Source organism: Aquarana catesbeiana, linkage group LG01 (genome assembly GCF_042186555.1).
Source record: "Aquarana catesbeiana isolate 2022-GZ linkage group LG01, ASM4218655v1, whole genome shotgun sequence".
In the NCBI taxonomy this organism is placed as follows: Eukaryota; Metazoa; Chordata; class Amphibia; order Anura; family Ranidae; genus Aquarana; species Aquarana catesbeiana.
The window spans coordinates 514,433,593-514,452,382 of record NC_133324.1 but is presented as its reverse complement, the minus strand read 5'-3'; the positions used below and the strand labels follow the sequence as shown (position 1 = coordinate 514,452,382).

The 18,790-nt window shown below is 43.7% G+C and overlaps 10 pseudogenes; all 10 read left to right on the top strand.

The window, feature by feature from the left end:
• Positions 1-1,635: 1,635 nt before the first annotated feature.
• LOC141125142 (5S ribosomal RNA) lies at positions 1,636-1,754 on the top strand (annotated as a pseudogene).
• A 306-nt stretch (positions 1,755-2,060) lies between these two features.
• On the top strand, positions 2,061-2,179 carry LOC141125077 (5S ribosomal RNA; annotated as a pseudogene).
• Positions 2,180-3,120: 941 nt separating this feature from the next.
• LOC141124574 (5S ribosomal RNA) lies at positions 3,121-3,239 on the top strand (annotated as a pseudogene).
• Positions 3,240-4,362: 1,123 nt separating this feature from the next.
• Positions 4,363-4,481, top strand: LOC141124405 (5S ribosomal RNA; annotated as a pseudogene).
• A 320-nt stretch (positions 4,482-4,801) lies between these two features.
• LOC141124200 (5S ribosomal RNA) lies at positions 4,802-4,920 on the top strand (annotated as a pseudogene).
• Positions 4,921-5,013: 93 nt separating this feature from the next.
• LOC141125093 (5S ribosomal RNA) lies at positions 5,014-5,132 on the top strand (annotated as a pseudogene).
• A 319-nt stretch (positions 5,133-5,451) lies between these two features.
• LOC141125168 (5S ribosomal RNA) lies at positions 5,452-5,570 on the top strand (annotated as a pseudogene).
• Positions 5,571-5,800: 230 nt separating this feature from the next.
• Positions 5,801-5,919, top strand: LOC141125021 (5S ribosomal RNA; annotated as a pseudogene).
• A 6,832-nt stretch (positions 5,920-12,751) lies between these two features.
• Positions 12,752-12,870, top strand: LOC141124204 (5S ribosomal RNA; annotated as a pseudogene).
• Positions 12,871-12,968: 98 nt separating this feature from the next.
• LOC141124206 (5S ribosomal RNA) lies at positions 12,969-13,087 on the top strand (annotated as a pseudogene).
• Positions 13,088-18,790: the final 5,703 nt, after the last annotated feature.

Here is an 18,790-nt window from a genome sequence, read left to right as displayed (position 1 = left end):
CGGAACTGGTAAGTAACTGGATGGGAGACCACCTGGGAATGCCAGGTGCCGTAGGCTTCTTTTTTAAAAATTTTTTTATTTTTTTGGACTTGACCTATGTTTTGGCTTGTTTCCAGAGGTGACCATCTTGGTGTTTCTCCATAGGGTTGAGGGTGCCAAAGGAGATTGACTGCGGCCACCCTTAAAGCGCCCAACCTTGTCTGATCTTGTAGGCTAGGCAGGGTCGAGCCTGGATGGGAGACCGCCTGTGAATACTAGTTGCCGTAGGCTCCTTTTTTTTTTTGGACTTGACCTATTTTTTGGCTTGTTTCCCGAGGTGACCATCTTGGCGTTTCTCAATAGGGTTGAGGGTGCCCAAGATGATTGCCTACGGCCACATCACCCTGAAAGTGCCCGATCTCGTCTGATCTCAGAGGATAAGCAGGGTCGTACCTGGATTGAAGACTGCCTGGGAATACCAGGTGCCGTAGGTTTATTTTTTAATCTTTTTTGGACTTGACCTATTTTTTGGCTTGTTTCCTGAGGTGACCATCTTGGCGTTTCTCAAGAGGGTTGAGGGTGCCAAAGGGGGACTGCTTATGGCCACATCACCCTGAAAGGGCCCGATCTTGTCTGATCTCAGAGGCTATGCAGGGTTAGCCCTTGTTACAACTTGGATGAGAGACCACCTGGGAATACCAGGTGCCGTAGGTTTCTTTTTTTTGGACTTCACATATTTTTTGGCTTGTTTCCAGAGGTGGCCATCTTGGCGTTTCTCAAGAGGGTTGAGGATGGCAAAGAAAATTGACTGCAGCCACATCACCCTTAAAGCGCCTGATTTTGTCTGATCTCGCAGGCTAAGCAATGTCGGGCCAGGTTAGTACCTGGATGGGAGACCGCCTGGGAATACCAGGTTCCGTAGGCGTCATTTTAAAATTTTTTGTGGACTTGACCTATTTTTTGACTTGTTTCCCGATGTCACCATCTTGGCTTTTCTCAAGGGGGTTTCTCAAAGGAGATTGCCTAGGGCTACATCACCCTGAAAGTGCACTCTCTCATGTGATGTCGGAGGCTTAGCAGGGTCGGGCCTGGTTAGTATTTGGATTGGAGACCGGCCGGGTATACCAGGTGACGTAGCCTTTTTTTTTTTGACTTGACTTGACCTATTTTTTGGCTTGTTTCCCGTGGTGACCATCTTGGCATTTCTCAAGAGGGTTGAGGGTGCCAAAGAATATTGTGAACGGCCACATCACCCTGAAAGTTTTAGATCTCGAAGACCATGCAGCATCGGACCTGGTTAGTAACTGGATGGGAGACCACCTGGGAATATCAGGTGCCCTAGGCTTTTTTTTTTTGGACTTGACCTATGTTTTGGCTTGTTTCCAGAAGTGGCCATCTTGGCGTTTCTCAAGAGGGTTGAGGATGGCGAAGGAAATTGACTGCGGCCACATCACCCTTGAAGCACCCAATATTGTCTGATCTTGCAGGCTAAGCAGTGTCGGGCCAGGTTAGTACCTGGATGGGAGACCACATGGGAATACCAGTTTCCGTAGGCGTCTTTTAAAATTGTTTTTGGACTTGACCTATTTTTTGACTTGTTTCCCGATGTCACCATCTTGGCTTTTCTCAAGGGGGTTGAGGGTGCCAAAAGAGATTGCCTACGGCCACATCACCCTGACAGCGCCTGATCTCGTCTGATCTTGGAGGTTAAGCAGGGTTGGTCCTGGTTAGTACCTGGATGGGAGTCCGCCTGGGATTATCAGGTGCCGTAGGCTTCTTTTTTTTTTTTGGACTTGACCTATTTCTTGGCTTGTTTACAGAGGTGACCATTTTAGCGTTTCTCAAGAGGGTTGAGGGTGCTAAAAAAGATTGCTTACAGCCGCTTCACATTGAAAGCACCCCAGCTCATCTGATCTCGGAGACAAAGCAGGGTTGGGCCTGGTTAGTACCTAGATGGGAGACCGCCTGGGAAAACTAGGTGCCGTAGGTTTCTTTTTTTGGACTTGACCTATTTTTTGGCTTGTTTCCTGAGGTGACCATCTAGGCGTTTCTCAAGAGGGTTGAGGGTTCAAAAGGAGATTGGCTACGGCAACATCGCCCTGAAAGTGCCTGGTCTTGTTTGATCTCGGAGGCTAAGCAGGGACGGGCCTGGTTAGTAAGTGGATGGGAGACCGCTTTGGAATACCAGGTGCCGTAGGCTTCTGTGTTTTCTTGGACTTGACCTATTTTTTTACATGTTTCCTGAGGTGACCATCTTAGCGTTTCTCAAGAGAGTGGAGGGTGCCAAAAGAGATTGCCTACGGCCACGTTATCCTGAAAGCACCCAATATCGTCTGATCGCAGAGACTAAGCAGCGTCGGGCCTGGATGGGAGACCACCTGGGAATATCAGGTGCCGTAGGCTTCTTTTTTTTTTTTTGGACTTGACCTATTTTTTGGCTTGTTTCCCGAGGTGACCATCTAGGCGTTTCTCAAGAGGGTTGAGAGTGCCAAAGCAGATTGTCTATGGCCACATCACCCTGAAAGCGACGGATCTTGTCTGGGGCTAAGCAGGGTCGGGCCTGATTAGTATGTGGATGGGAGCCTGCCTGGAAATACCATGTGCCGTAGGCTTCTTAATTTTTTTTTGGACTTGACCTATTTTTTGGCTTGTTTCCCGAGGTGACCATCTTGGCGTTTCTCAAGAGGGTTGAGGGTGCCAAATGAGATTATCTACGGCCACATCACTCTGAAAGCGGCCAACTCATCTGATCTCGGAGGCTTTAGTGTCGGGCCTGGTTAGTACCTGGATGGGAGAACGCCTGGGAATACCAGGTGCTGTAGGCTTCTTTTTTTTTTTGTTTGGACTTGACCTATTTTTTGGCATGTTTCCCGAGGTGACCATCTTGGCGTTTCTCAAGAGGGTTGAGGGTGCCAAAGAGGATTCCCTACGGCCTCATCACCCTGAAAGCACCTGATCTCTTCTGATCTTGCAGGCTAAGCAGGGTCAGTCCTGGTTAGTGCCTGGATGGGAGACCACCTGGGATAACCAGGTGCCATAGGCTTCTTTTTTTTTTTTTTGGACTTGACCTATTTTTTGGCTTGTTTCCTGAGGTGACCATTTTGGCGTTTCTCAAGAGGCTTGAGGGTGCCCAAGGAGGTTGCCTACGGCCTCATCTCCCTGAAAGCACCCAATGTCATCTGATATCGGAGGCAAAACAGGGTCGGGCCTGGTTAGTACCTGGATGGGAAACCGCCTGAGAATTCCAGGTGCTGTAGGCTACTTTTTTTTGGACTTGACTTATTTTTTGTCTTGTTTCCCGAGGTGACCATCTTGGTGTTTCTCAAGATGGTTGAGTGTTTCAAAGAAGTTTGCCTACGGCCACATCACCCTGAAAGCGCCCGATCTCATCTCATCTGAAAGGCTAAGCAGCGTTAGTACCTGGATGGGAGGCCGCCTGGGAATGCCAGGTGTAATAGGCTTCTATTTTTTTTGGGACTTGACCTATTTTTTGGCTTGTTTCCCGAGCTTGGCATTTCTCAACAGGGTTGAGGGTGCCAAAGGAGGTTACCTACGACCACATCATCCTGAAAGCGCCCAATCTCCTCTGATATCACAGGCTAAGCAGGGTCGGGCCTGGTTAGTACCTGGATGGGAAACCGCCTGAGAATTCCAGGTGCTGTAGGCTACTTTTTTTTGGACTTGACTTATTTTTTGTCTTGTTTCCCGAGGTGACCATCTTGGTGTTTCTCAAGATGGTTGAGTGTTCCAAAGAAGTTTGCCTACGGCCACATCACCCTGAAAGCGCCCGATCTCATCTCATCTGAAAGGCTAAGCAGCGTTAGTACCTGGATGGGAGGCCGCCTGGGAATGCCAGGTGTAATAGGCTTCTATTTTTTTTGGGACTTGACCTATTTTTTGGCTTGTTTCCCGAGCTTGGCATTTCTCAACAGGGTTGAGGGTGCCAAAGGAGGTTACCTACGACCACATCATCCTAAAAAGCGCCCAATCTCCTCTGATATCACAGGCTAAGCAGGGTCGGGCCTGGTTAGTACCTGGATGGGAGACCGCCTGAGAATACCAGGTGCCGTAGGCTTCTTTTTTTTTTTTTTGGACTTGGCCTATTTTTTGGCTTGTTTCCCGAGGTGACCATCATGCCGTTTCTCAAGAGGGTTAAGGGTGCCAAAGGAGTTAGCATACAGCCACATCATTGTGAAAGTGCCCAATCAAAGCTGATCTCGGAGGCTAAGCAGCGTCAGGCCTGGTTAGAACCTGGGTGGGAGTCCGCCTGGGAATACCAGGTGCCGTAGGCTTCCTTTTTCATTTTTTGGACTTGACCCATTTTTTGGCTTGTTTCCAGAGGTGACCATCTTGGCGTTTCTCCAGAGGGTGCCAAAGTAGATTGCCTACAGCAACATCACCCTGAAAGCGCTTGATCTCGTCTGATCTCACAGGTTAAGCAGGGTCGGGCCTGGTTAGTACCTGGATGGGACACAGCCTGGTAATACCAAGTGCTGTAGGCTTCTTTTTTTTTTTTTTTGGACTTAATCTATTTTTTGGCTTGTTTCCCAAAGTGACCATCTTGGCATTTCTCAAGAGAGTTGAGGGTGCCATAAGCAATTCCCTATAGCCTCATCACCCTGAAAATGCACTCTCTCGTCTGATCTTGAAGGCTAAGCAGGGTCTGGCCTGGTTAGTATTTGGATAAGAGACCGCCCGGGAACACCAGGTGCCGTAGGCTTCTTTTCTTTTTTTTTTTTTGGACTTGACCTATATTTTGGCTTGTTTCCTGAGGTGACCATATTGGCGTTTCTCAAGAGGGTTGAAGGTGCCATAGGAGTTTGCCTACGGCCACATCACTCATAAAGCAACCAATCTCATCTGATCTTGGAGTCTAAGCAGGGTCGGACCTGGCTAGTACCTGGATGGGAGACCGCCTGGTAATACCAGGTGCCGTAGGCTTCTTTTTTTTTGTGCTTGACCTATTTTTTGGCTTGTTTCCCGAGGTAACCATCTTGGCATTTCTCAAGGGGGTTGAGGGTGCCAAAGGGGAATCCCTACGGCCACATCACCCTGAAAGCACCCGACATTGTTTGATCTTGAATGCTAAGCAGGGTCGGGCCTGGTTAGTACGTGTATGGGAAACCGCCTATGAATACCAGGTGCTGTAGGCTTCTTTTTTCTTTTTTTGGACTTGACCTATTTTTTGGCTTGTTTCCCGAGGTGACCATCTTGGCGTTTCTCAAAATGGTTGAGTGTTCCAAAGGAGCTCGCCTACGGCCACATCACCCTGAAAGCACCCAATCTCATCTCATCTGAAAGGCTAAGCAGCATCGGGCCTGGTTAGTACCTGGATGGGAGGCTGCCTGGGAATGCTAGGTGTCATAGGCATCTATTTTTTTTTTTTTTTGGGACTTGACCTATTTTTTGGCTTGTTTCCCGAGGTGACCATCTTGGTGTTTCTCAAGATGGTTGAGTGTTCCAAAGAAGTTTGCCTACGACCACATCATCCTGAAAGCGCCCGATCTCATCTGATATTGGAGGCTAAGCGGAGTTGGGCCTAGTTAGTACCTGGATGGGAGACCACCTGAGAATTCCAGGTGCCGTAGGCTTCTTTCTTTTTTTTGAACTGTTTGAACTTTTTTTTGAAGCGCCCGATCTTGTCTGATCTAGGAGGCTAAGCAGGGTCGGGCCTGGTTAGTACCTGGATGGGAGACCGCCTGAGAATATCAGGTGCCGTAGGCTTCTTTTTTTTTTTTTGGACTTGACCTATTTTTTGGCTTGTTTCCCGAGGTGACCATCTTTGCATTTCTCAAGAGGGTTGAGGGTGCCAAAGTAGATTGTGTACGGCCACATCACCCTGAAAGCGCCCAATCTCGTCTGACATTGGAGGCTAAGCAGGGTCGGGCCTTTTTAGTACTTGGATGGGATATCGCTGGGAAATACCAGGTGCCGTATGCTTCTTTTTTTGGACTTTACCTATTTTTTGGCTTGTTTCCTGAAGTGACCATCTTGGCGTTTCTCAAGAGGGTTAAGGGTGCCAAAGGAGTTTGCATACAGCCACATCATTCTGAAAGTGCCCAATCTCCTCTGATCTCGGAGGGTAAGCAGGGTCAGACCTGGTTAGAACCTGGGAGTCCGCCTGGGAATGCCAGGTGCCGTAGGCTTCTTTTTTCATTTTTTCGACTTGACCCATTTTTTGGCTTGTTTCCAGAGGTGACCATCTTGGCGTTTCTCAAGAGGGTGCCAAAGTAGATTGCCTACAGCAACATCACCCTGAAAGCACCTGATCTCGTCTGATCTCGCAGTTTAAGCAGGGTCGGGCCTGGTTAGTACCTGGATGGGACACAGCCTGGTAATACCAAGTGCCGTAGGCTTCTTTTTTTTTTTTTTTTCGGACTTGACCTATTTTTTGGCTTGTTTCCCGAAGTGACCATCTTGGCATTTCTCAAGAGGGTTGGGGGGCGTGGCTCTCGCACAATCGAGATGGCCACTTAAGCCCATAGTTCGGACGAGGATCGAGGAAACAGCGACTTAAACAGCGTAATACTGCTCATCGGGAGCCATCACAAAGCTCCACAACACAGCAGGAAACCGCTCAATGCAGTCCCACAAAAGAAAAGAAGGTTGATTTCATATCCCTCAAGTAGTGCTGAGTGAAGCTCATGTCGTAGTTTGAAAATTTGAGATTGAAGTGAAGGTGATGGATGTAATTTATTTGGGGAGTCAACTTCAGCTATTTTAGCAGTTAGTTCATCCAACTTCTACATCCTCCTCCTTTTCATTTTAGATCCAATTTGTATAAAAAAATCCTCTTATGAAGGATTTGTGGGCGTTCCACAGGACCGCCTGGTTAGCCACAGAGCCTGTGTTGTCAAGGAAGAATTCTGTCAGTTTTTGAGACAGGTATTTGACATTGGATGGTTGTTGAAGGAGGGAGTTATTCACCCTCCAGATATAAGATTTGGGGTTGGTGGTTTTATTAGTAATTTTTATACTGACAGGTGCGTGGTCTGACCAGGTGATGGTGTGGATTTGGGAATCATGGATATTTTGCAAAAGCCACTTATCAGTGACAAACAGGTCAATACGAGAGTATGTGTTGTGACGTGGGGAAAGGTACGTGTAGTCCCTCTCTGTGGAGTGGCAACACCTCCAGACATCATACAGGTCATTAGCTGCAAGAAAAGAAGTTAGTGGAGAAGCAAATCTTTTAGGACCAGAAGATGAGTCCATATCATTGTCTGGAACCAAGTTAAAGTCACCACAAAGTAATAGTTGTCCCTGCTGTACCTCTTTGATTACCTTCAGGGTGTTTTTAAGAAATGCTGCATCCTTCTCATTTCCTCCTGAAATGCTATCTGCTCTAGTGATCACCCTGCCTAAACCAGGTAAAGAACCCGATACCCCACAAAATTTCCGTCCCATCTCACTTTTAAACCTAGATCTCAAATTATATGCCAAACTGATAGCAAACAGACTCATAAATATCCTCCCATCGCTAATTCACTATGACCAAACAGGATTCACTAAAGGCCGTCAGACCTCTGACGCTACCAGGCATCTGATCAACCTTATACACCACTCCAACTCCACGGGAATGCCATCTCTGCTTCTATCCTTAGACGCAGAGAAGGCATTCAATTGGACTTACCTGTCCATGGTACTCCGTAAATTCAGATTCGAGGGACGCATCCTTCAAGCCATACTGGCCCTATACACTACTCCATCGGCCCGGGTCTACACTTCAAATCTACTATCCACCCCATTCCAAATAATGAATGGAACAAGACAGGAATGCCCAATATCCCCCTTAATTTTTAACCTTGTGATGGAACCCCTGGCTGAACACATTAGGTCCAACTCCAAAATATCCGGCATCACCATAGGAAAAAAAGTCCACAAAATAAGCCTATTCGCGGATTATGTAATCCTAATATTAACCAATCCCTCACTTTCCCTACATGAAGTCCAAAAAATCTTACACTGGTTCGGAGAGGTCTCCTACTACAAAGCTAACCCAACAAAATCTCAAAAACTCACTAGGTCCACTACATCTCTATTGTCTCGTAACTACATATCACTTCGAACCAAAATCCAAGATGACCTGTGCAAAACGGCCAAACATGAGTTTTCCTGGTGGGGCAGGCTAGCCGCGTTCAAAATGATTCATTTACCCTAAATCCTATATTTATTCAGAACTCTCCCCATCCCTATACCTTCCAGCTTCTTTAAATCCCTTCAAACAATGCTATCCAGATACGTATGGAACCGGAAAAAATCCTGGTGCTCCCACGCCAAACTAATCAAACACAGAATTTATGGGGGAGTGGGTTACATAGATTTTCCGGATTACTTCTCGGCTTCTATTTTAACTCAACTAAAAGAATGGTTCCTTCCCTCTCCCACTACAATATGGGGCTCCATTCAGTCCACCTATGGCTCCTATGGTCCAACAAATGTATGGCTCTTCAGAGCTCAACTGGGAGCAAAGATTCCATCTCACTTACCCCCGACCATGAAAATTTCAATTAAAACATGGCTGGATCTTCTGACCCATAATTACCCAACCATGCCCACAACGAAAGTGGAAATTCCCTTACTGACTTTACACCACTTCATTAACTAAATTTCTCTTAACTCCTGCCTTGCAAAAGGCATAAAATGCATTCACAACCTATACTCCGATGGCTCGCTTAAATCTTTCAGTGTCATCCAAAAAGACTTCAATGTCCCTCAAACTGACTTCTACAAATACTTACAAATCCACCATTGCCCATCCAATCCAATCTTAACACCCTACATTCGATCCACACATCAGCTAGGTCTACCTGACATTTAACATTCCATATCGAAAAGGAATTATGTTATTTTATAACATCCTCCACCAGAAACAGACCTTCGTTAAAACCACCTCTCATGTCCAATGGGAAACAGACTTACAACAATCATTTACTTCAACTCAATGGCTCAAAGCCTGTAAAACCATGCAAAGAACCTCAAGTTGTTCCTCATTGTGGGAATTATTGGCCAAAATTACCCTAAGGTGGTACTATACCCCTGCCTCCTTGTCCCGATTCAATCCCCACATATCTGATAGATGTTGGAGGCACTGCGGTTTGCGAGGAGACCTTATGCATGTTCTATGGAGGTGCCCCAAACTGAACCAATACTGGCTGAAAATCTTTGAGATCATTTCTGATATTGCCCTTCAACAGGTCCCACTAAACCCAGCCTTGGCTCTTTTATCCCCAGAGATAGAAGACTTTCCTCACACAATACAACATACTTGTGTCCACTTACTTCTGGCAGCCAGACTAACAATCGCTAGACAATGGAAAAACAACAATCCCCCCACCATAGCTCAAGTAATAGACTTAACCCAACTACATTCCACGTATGAGCGGATGGTGGCGTCCTCCTCAGGTTGTCTCCAAGACGCCCTCAATAGGTGGGCGCCTTAGTCCTCCTGGTATACAAAAGCTGAAATGACCTTTTCTCCTTAGGTGTGTATAACTAACTCACATTCTACGATGACGAGGCGGGCCCCCTCGGGCACAGTAGGCTCCCAATGGGGTGCCAGAGGGGAGCCAGCCAATTGGCTACCATAGACCAGATCTACCGCACTCCAACCGGAAAGAAACTAAAATCGCATTAAGGATCAACAATCTGAACCTTCACAATCGATATATTGTTTCCAATATTGTTTAGTTAACTGCCTGTATCGCAGTTTTATTAGTGTCACTGTGTAACTGATAACACTGTTATACTTACTACAGTTATCTCTTGTATTCTTGTTATTATATTTCTGAAAAACAATAAAAATCTATTGGAAAAAAAAAAAGAGGGTTGAGGGTGCCAAAAGAGATTCCCTATGGTCACATCACTCTGAAAGCGCCCAACCTCGTCTGATCGTGGAGGCTAAGCAGGGTCGGCCTGATTAATACCTGGATGGGAGATCACCTGAGAATGCCAGGTGCCGTAGACTTTTTTTTTTTTTTTTTGGACTTGTTTCCATCTTGGTGTTTCTCAAGGGGGTTGAGGGTGCCAAAGGAGATTGAAAAACAATAATTGATTGCAATCCGCGCTCCCTGTAAAGTGCAAGTGCAGATGACACACTCTAATGTAAACAAAGTAAATGTAGTATAAATATATGGTGTCAGTAGTGATACTCATGAGTAAATATCACCTAAATGAAAGCAGCGAATAATCAAACATCAAGGATTGAAAAATAAAATAAAAATAAAACAAAACAAGTGAAAGCAACAGTCCAAATTCAAAATGAGTTCAAAAAATTAAATTAAAAAATTATAGTAAAAAAATTAAATTCAAGAAAGTGTTCAAATAATGTTGAAATCAGACTCCTGGATGAATCCTCCTAGGGTTCAGCAAGGCATCAGACAACAGTAATCCACCACCAACACCGACCACACAGCCTACTCACCAGATTGTGGTGACTCCCATGATAGAAGTCAAAGAATGCTTCAAGAACAGCCAAGGAATCTCCACACGATCACGGCTTGGTTCAGGTGCTGGAACTCAGGTACCTCAGGTAACACTGTAACTGCTTAGATGCATGCAAACGAACTCCCAGATAGAGATGGGTCATTGAAGACCATTAGTGCCATGTATGGGAAAAAGATGAATGAACTCCCATCGTGGAGTATGCCAAAATTTATTGGTCAGGCTAAAAACAGGCTAAAAAAGCTAAAAACCGCATCACCCACATGTGGGTTCGAGCGGACAAACAAAATACGTTGCGGTTCATCTATCGGCGTGCACCGTGTTTACGAAATAAACTAGCCCCGAATGTATTAAACCCCCCAGGAGAGTTCCCACTTTTTTGGATCTCAAAGGGTTTTTATTGTAGGAAGTGTAAAGCCTGAAATTTAACTAGGAATAATATGAGAAAAGTAGAACACTTCACATCCTTTAGTACGGGCAAAGACTACAAAGTAGACAAATTCATCACCTGTAAATCTACTTATGTCACGTACCTTATTACTTGCCCGTGCGGGTTACAGTATATCGGACTTACTAAAAGAAACCTCTGCACCCGTATCAATGAACACCTCACAAATATTAAAAATGGTTTTCCCAAACACAGTCTCTAACCATTTCAGAATCCACCACCGGCAGGATCCTAGCTTGGCTAGATTTTTTGGGATTGACAAGCTGGATGCTGATTGGAGGGGAGGAAATATGGTTCAGAGAATATCAAAAAACGAAATGGAATGGATTTATCGTTTGAACACACTTACTCTGGCAGGTATCAATGTCGACATCGACTTGAATTGTTATTTGTCCAATTATTGACCTATATTTATACTGGTTGTGAAGGGACAATCCATTCCGGTTTCATCCCTTTATATTTATATATTTCCTTCTATTTTCTTAAAATTTAAGTTTATTTATTTAATCTCATTTTATTTAATTTATTTATGCATTCTGATTTATTCATTTTACTCAGTTGCGCAATCTGGCATCTATCCACAAGATGGCAGTTTAGATACCTTAGGAATTTTATAACCGTATTCTACTTGCTGGCCACAAGATGGCAGTGTTAATTTTCAATTATGGTTAATCTCTCTGCAAGGTGGGACATCACCGGATTGGAAGCCTCTGATTGATGTGTGTATTTTTTTTATAACAACAAGGTTGATTGATGTGTGTATTTAAGGAGGTGGCGTGCGAGTTCGTGCGATCCCTGATGACGTCAGCACACACTGACGAAACCAGTCGGACGCACCGAACGTGACACGCCATTTCCATTCGCAACGTATTTTGTTTGTCCACTTGAACCCACACGTGGGTGATGCGGTTTTTAGCTTTTTTAGCCTGTTTTTAGCCTGACCAATAAATTTTGGCATACTTCATGATGGGAATTCATTCATCTTATCCCATGCATGGCACTAATGGTCTTCAATGACCCATCTCTATCCGGGAGTTCATTTGCATGCATCTAAGCAGTTACAGTGTTACCTGAGGTACCTGAGTTCCAGCACCTGAACCAAGCCGTGATCATGTGGAGCTTCCTTGGCTGTTCTTGAAGCGTTCTTTGACTTCTGTCATGGGAGTCACCACAATCTGGTGAGTAGGCTGTGTGGCCGGTGTTGGTGGATTACTGTTGTCTGATGCCTTGCTGAACCCCAGGAGGATTCATCCAGGAGTCTGATTTCAACATTATTTGAACACTTTCTTGAATTTAATTTTTTGAATATAATTTTTTAATTTAATTTTTTGAACTCATTTTGAATTTGGACTGTTGCTTTCACTGGTCTTGTTTTATTTTTATTTTTTTTTTCAATCTTTGATGTTTGATTATTCGCTGCTTTCATTTAGGTGATATTTACTCATGAGTATCAATATTGACACCATATATTTATACTACATTTGTACTTTGTTTAAATTAGAGTGTGTCATCTGCACTTGCACTTTACAGGGAGCGCGGTTTGCAATCAATTATTGTTTTTCATTTTTCATCACCATTATAACGTGCTGCTCCTTAATCTATATTAGTTTAACAAGCTTCCATTAGCGCGGGTTGGTAGTTGGTAGTTTTCACTATCTAATAAATATATATGCCAAAGGAGATTGCCATCACCCTGAAAGCGCACGATCTCATCAGATCTCGGAGACTAATCGGGGTCGGACCTGGATGAGTGACCGCCTGGGAATACCAGGTGCCGTATGCTTCTTTTTTTTTTTTTTGGTCTTGACCTATATTTTGGCTTGTTTCCTGAGGTGACCATCTTGGCGATTCTCAAGACGGTTGAGGGTGCCAAATGAGATTGCCTACGGCCACATCACCCTGAAAGCACCCGACCTCATCTGATCTTGGAGGTTAAGTAGGGTCGGGCCTGGTTAGTACCTGGATGAGAGACCGCCTGGGAATACCAGGTATCATCGGTTTCTTTCTTTTTTTTTTGGACTTGACCTACTTTTTGGCTTGTTTCCCGAGGTGACCATATTGGCGTTTCTCAAGAGGGTTGAGAGTGCCAAAGGAGATTGCCTATGGCCACATCACCCTGAAAGCGACCGATCTCGTCTGATCTCGGAGTCTAAGCAGGGTCGGACCTGGTTAGTACCTGCATGAGAGACCGCCTGGGAAAACCAGGTGCCGCAGGCTTTATTTTTTTTTGGACTTGACCTATATTTTGGCTTGTTTCCCGAGGTGACCATCTTGCCGTTTCTCAAGAGGGTTAAGAATGCCATAGCAGAATGCCTACGGCCGAGGGAGCGTGACCGGATGCTTGGGTGTGTGGTGAGCTGCGGTATGGAGTGAGTGAGAGGACGCTGAGTGTTCTCCCCCTCCTCTGCTCCCTCTGCTCCCCCTGTTAGACAAAGACATACCTGGTGGGGCATGCTTGCTGTGGCGGGGAGTGCGTTGTGTGCGGATGCTGGGCGGGGTGCTTCATCCCGGTGGACAGAGTTCGGGAATCCGAGGCCGTCCTGATTTTCTCCAACTATCCTCGATCCTTCCTGGGCAGCTGAGAGCGCCGAAGAGCAGCCGGGAGTGACGTCACATGCCGCACGCCGCTGAGAGATATTCGGGAAGCGATGGGAGTGCGACAAGTCCTGGCTGTATGTAGAGGTCACCACTCGCTCGCTCACCACCGAATAAAGAACCTGGAGGTAACCTAGGTATTGCTGAAGCACTGAAAATGGGGAAGCTTGGTTTAAAAGTACTCACAGTAAGTAGGAACACTATTGGAAATCACCTTTGTTGGATACAGGCTTACACACAAAGTTATGATTATAGGAAAAAGGTATTTGAAACCCACATGAAAGTATCTTTTAGTAAATATTTATTTAGGTTGGTTATGCTGGAACGCCATTTAAAGTCACTAATGATTTTACAAGTAGAGGTGACACAGAATTCACTGTTTAAAATAATGTATGGCAGAGGGGTGTTAAAGTGTCAATTTGTAATGAATTTAGTTTTATATAGATATATCCTCCAGGTCGGTACATATTTCTTGGTATTTTGATGCAAGCTAAAACACTAAAAATAGGCTCCTGGAATGTCAGGGGACTGAGGACACCGCTCAAAAAGATGACAGTATTCTCCATGATGGAGAGTTGTGGCATAGAACTGGTCTGCCTGCAGGAAACCCACTTAACTAAAAATACACTCCAGCAACTACAGTCGAAGAAATACCAATGTCAATTCCATGCGGTTCACTCCTCCTATAGTAGGGGGGGTAAGCGTTATGGTGAAAACAGGGGTGAACTTTTCCTGCAGGCAGTCCAGTATAGATGAGTTGGGCCGTTATATTTTTCTCTACTGTTCAATTGACAGTAGTATGTATGTTGTGGCAAATATATACATCTCTCTGCCTCTTTAATTTGGATGTTATGCTTAGATTAAATGAATTCCTGCTAGATAAAGAAGGGGTGCCGATTATAGTGGTGGGTGATTTTAATGAGATATTGGATAGAAAGTTGGATAGATTTCCTGTACGGACTCTCTCAGAGTCTAAGGAGAAGAGTCTCTTGCGTCAATTTCTGGACGAAGTGATGTTATTAGATTTGTGGAGGGCACGAAATCTGGGAGTCTTGCAATATTCATGCTACTCAGCCTCGTACTCTGCGCTCTCTAGGATAGATTTGGTTTTGGGGAATGATAGAGCATTACAGATTACCGAAAAAATGTTAAATTGGCCAAGAGGTATATCAGACCATTCCCCTGTTGTGGTTACATTGAATTTAGGAGGGAATAAACCCCAGAAGGAGTGGAAAATAAATCTGTACTGAACTAATTAAAAAATCGGATGGGGTTCTCCCTAAATTGAGAGAATTTGTAGAAATTAATGAAGGAACAGTGCCGCCTGTTGAGTTGTGAGATGCCCTAAAGGCCTTTTTTTAGGGGTGTACTAATACAGCAGGTGGCCAAATTCAATAGAGGCTAGGAGTGGGGAAGAAAAAACTCAGAGAGGTGCTTAAGGCCAAAAATAATTATATAATAGACCCAACCCCTGAGAGGGAAACATCTTGGCTAGATAAACAGCAAGAGTATAAGGTAGTTATTATGCAGAAGGTTGAGACTAGGCGTTTCCTTCAGCGACAGGTCTCCTTGGTAGAGGGCGAAAGAGTGGGAAAGTTGTTGGCGCAGTTGGTGAAGTCCAACACTGCTCCATCCACTATCCTTGCCATTAGGTCCCTAGGAGGAGATATGTTATTAAATACCTCAAAGATAGTGCAAATATTCAGGGACTATTATAAAAAACTTTATACCACTCAGAAAAAAGGAATGGAGGGTGTAATGGAGGAGTTCCTGGGGTCCTGGCAATACCGGCCATCTCGCAAGAGGAAAGTGATCTATTAGAAACTCCAATAACACTTGCAGAACTTCAACAAGCGATAGCCAGTATGACAAACCAAAAATCTCCTGGCCCAGATGGACTTCCAATTGAGGCCTATCAATATTATGGTGATGTATTAATTCCAGAGTTGCTAAAAGCACTAGGAGGGGCAATTAAGGGAGGCCACCTGCCCGCTTCAATGTTGGAGGCAACTATCATAGTGCTACAGAAAGATGGGAAGGACCCCCTTGATGTGGCCGCTTATAGGCCAATTTCTCTTTTATGCACCGATGCCAAAATATTGGCCAAGGTTTTGGCAGCTAAACTAGATAGAGTTATTCACAAACTGGTCCATATGGACCAGGCGGGATTTATAGCCAATAGATCCACAAGCTTGAATATCAGAAGGGCCTTCTTAAATTTACAATCCCCAACGGGGTTCAAGAGCAGTATTGACTCTAGACGTGACTAAAGCTTTCGATAGTGTGGAGTGGGGATACATTTGGCGAGTGTTGGGGAAATTTGGATTTGGTCCCTCTTTTATTGGTTGGATTAAAATGCACTATGATAGACCCAAGGCAAGATTAAAAATTAATAATGATTTCTCGGATTGGTTTGAATTTGAGAGGGGGACGAGACAGAGGTGTCCATTATCTCCATTGCTTTTTGCTTTGGTGATGGAGCCCCTGGCTATCTCCATAAGCGCGAGTTCTGAGATAATCGGTTTGCAGAGAAGGACGAGCAAAGAAAGAATCGCGCAAGTGGATGATATCTTGCTCTTCTTGGGAGATACGAGTAATTCATTGTTAAAGGCAATGAGAATAATAGAGTCATTTGGCAGTTTTACAGGACTGGAGATAAATTGGGAGAAGTCTGAGTTATTACCTATAAAAGAGAGGAGTTTCCCCGGGGTGGGGTTTTTAGGCAGCACAATAACAGATTGAATCAATAATGTATGAAAAAATAGACGTATTTATTTTTACAAAAATGACATGACATGAAAGTTAAAACAATGAGCTCCAGTGGGAAGTACTTTAAAATTTGGGTTAAGCTAAACATACATTTGCAGACATAAATCCATAACAACAACAAAAAATGTTGATAATATGAACATTAAGCCTGACGTGTTTCAACCCATACACTAAGGGTCTTCTTCAGAGGGTCAGTCTGCTGGAAAATATATATAAGATTGGTACACATATAGAAATCTTACTTATGTATTATAAAATTAATATATAATACATAGATGTAATATAGTTACCCAAAAATGTATGTCCAGCAAGAAAAGAAAGAAGCCTCCCACATGGAGATCCCTTTTAAAAATTACTTTTTTCCTCTTCCCCAAAGGGGAGTCCCAAGGCACCTCCACCGCTACAGCAGCCAAAACCGGGGCAGTAGTCCAGCGATGCAACTGTTTAGCTTAACCCAAATTTTAAAGTATTTCCTACTGGAGCTCATTGTTTTAACTTTCATGTCATGTCATTTTTGTAAAAATAAATACGTCTATTTTTTCATACATTATTGACTCAATCTGTTATTGTGCTGCCTAAAAACCCCACCCGGGGAAACTCCTCTCTTTTGTTCCTATTCATAGGGGTGAGCAGCACTTTTTTCTCCTCTCCTTGTGTCCTCTCTTTGTAATATATTTTTTGGGTGGTTAAACACCCCTTCCCCTCTGACACATGAGAGTTGAAACATGAGCTTCAGAACATAGGATTACTTGTTCATTTAATGTTGGTACCTGCATGATTGAAATAAGAGTTAATGTCAATATGAGCAACTTCCAGGGAGTTGAGTGGGCTAGTCTGATGTCAGGTTATGAGACAAATTTTGAACAGGGGGATCAAGCTAAAACCCTGATCTCATCCCTCTTTCACAATTTGAATAGAATACTTGAGAAAAAATCTGCACTCTTTTGGCACATCAAAATTTTGGACAAATATAGTAAGGAGAAGATTAACTCTTTGGGACTTCGGATCCAAATATTCCCCAATTTAGATCAAATTAGCACTGAATGTAAAAGAGAATGGGAGGCTAATCTAAATGCCTGCTCCCAGGAAATGATGGCTATCCTTACCAGAGAATACAATAAACAAACGGCGTTGTTGGACATAGAAATTGACAATATAGAAGCCTCTTTAAGACTTTTTATGCAACACGCCCTCTATTTGGAACTACAGGCGAACCTCCGGGATGGTCTGTCGGCCTATAATAGAGGCGTCTTGCAGAAAAAAGAGTCGAAATTTTGGAGGGATCACACTGCCTTCTCGGAAGGATGAGCATATAAATGGAATACCAACCTTCAAAAAAAACATCAAAAAAATAAGCATTATATGTCGCAACAACAATCTAACAATATGAACAGCGTATCTAAGCCCAAAAATTAATTTAATTCTAGCCAAATCTGAAGATACCACCTAATGGACGTGGTAAATTTAAAAGGAGCCGTAATAACAAGGGCTCCCCAGAACAAGACAGGAAAAAATGTACCGTCGAGATCGCCTCAGAGAGTGGTTCTAGCGTTCCCATTGGTGAGGTAAGGCCTCCTGGGCCTAAATTTGACACATCTAATATAGTCACGAGCAAAATAGACCCTTCATCTTCCAATATCTTAACAAATAAGACACATACAAACTTTAAACCAGGGATCCTCCCCATCCCAAACAGACAGGGGAGTAGGGAATTTGGATGCTTATGTCACGCGGATTCAACAGAATCCTTCAGCGTGATTAATCTGTCGTCCTATTATCTATCCCCAGATGAGATTGATGTACTATCACGCGGATTAACTTTTTGCCCACAGGAAAACTTCGATTTATTCGAAGTGGTCACTGATTTACAGCTATTTGCACGTCAGCTATTATTGAAGCTCCTTCATGCAAAGACCGATACTAACATTGATACGACCGAGTGGGCCAGCTTCATTATGAAGGAATTTAAGGCCCTACGTGACCTGACACTCCTATTTCAGGAAAATAACACTCTAGATCTTATAGATCAAATCGACTTAGAAACCTTACTTGAAAATGCTAATGAACCTACACGGTACCCTGCAACAAGTTTCGAAAAAATCTTCTGGTAAATTTCCTCCTCTTAGCCTTAATCCAAGCATAGAGATTTTTGTCAAACAAACACTCAGAGATATTTCCAAACTCCCACGCAAGAAAACATGTCCCCAAAACCTAATTAATGAATACATATATAAGTGCGCTAATAATTAACTTCCTATTAAAACGATGATGTATCCATGAAAGTATAAATTATTAATAATCCCTAATCAATACAAGGAAATAAATAAAAAACAGAATTAGTGGTGTACAAAATATGAAAAACAATTGATTGGATATTGTTATAAAAAATTTCCAAAATAAAAAACAAAGTAAAGGTATAGAGAAATATACCAGCAATTAAAACTCAGTCCTTAGACAAATAGAAATGTTCACTTAATAATCAGATATGTTGGAACCAATTTTCTTCAATTAATCAGCAGGGAGCTGCACATATCAGCCCTGCAGCTCTGAGGTTGA